Source organism: Fukomys damarensis, unplaced genomic scaffold, assembly GCF_012274545.1.
Source record: "Fukomys damarensis isolate Sample0158 unplaced genomic scaffold, DMR_v1.0_HiC HiC_scaffold_18, whole genome shotgun sequence".
In the NCBI taxonomy this organism is placed as follows: domain Eukaryota; kingdom Metazoa; phylum Chordata; class Mammalia; order Rodentia; family Bathyergidae; genus Fukomys; species Fukomys damarensis.
The window spans coordinates 47,120,097-47,120,828 of NW_022900930.1; positions in this window are offsets into that span (position 1 = coordinate 47,120,097).

Genomic DNA, 732 nt, shown 5'->3' on the forward strand with positions numbered 1-732 from the left:
TGAGGGAGGGCTTGGTCCAGGGCTGCAAGCCAGCTGTCCAAAGGCAGGTGCTGCCTCAAGGCCTCTCTTCCTGGGCTTTATCGAGCAAGGGGAAGTGTACTGGAGGAGTGGTACCGGGCTCCTGGGCCTTTAGGGGTAGGGGCAGGCCACTGGGGACCGGGACACTATGGGGCAGGGCATTTGGCCAGTCATGGAAATGGGTGGGGGAGCAGAGATGGCGGGGGACGGGCATGGGCATGGGCATGTGGGTGGTCATGGGTATAGTCATGGGTGACGGCGAGGGCCTTGGGAGTCAGGATCTGGGGCCGGGCATGATTCCCAAAGTACTAGAGCCGAAATATTCGGGCATGGGGACCAAGGCAGCGCGTGAAGCCAGTATGAATGACAAGACCATAGGTGAAGGTCAAAGCGTGAAGCTAGAGATCAGCCCCGAGCCGGGGAGGCACAGAATTTAGGGATGGTGATCATTCAGGTCGGGGATCAGGTGAGCCTACAGCCAGTGTCAGAGTTCTGGTGCCCAGGAGGGTGCTAAGGGCCAAGGGCGAACTGGGGAACAGAAAAGTATTTTGTACAGGTCAAGGAAAGAGCTGGGGAAAGGGCCACAGTGGCCGAGGGCAGTGGCGGGAAGGGCGGGATGGACAGGGGTATGGAGGACAGGACGGTCACCCAGGTTAGGGTGGGTGAACTTCTCAAGGGAAGCTAAGGCCTTCAGTGGCATGGGTGTGGACAGAG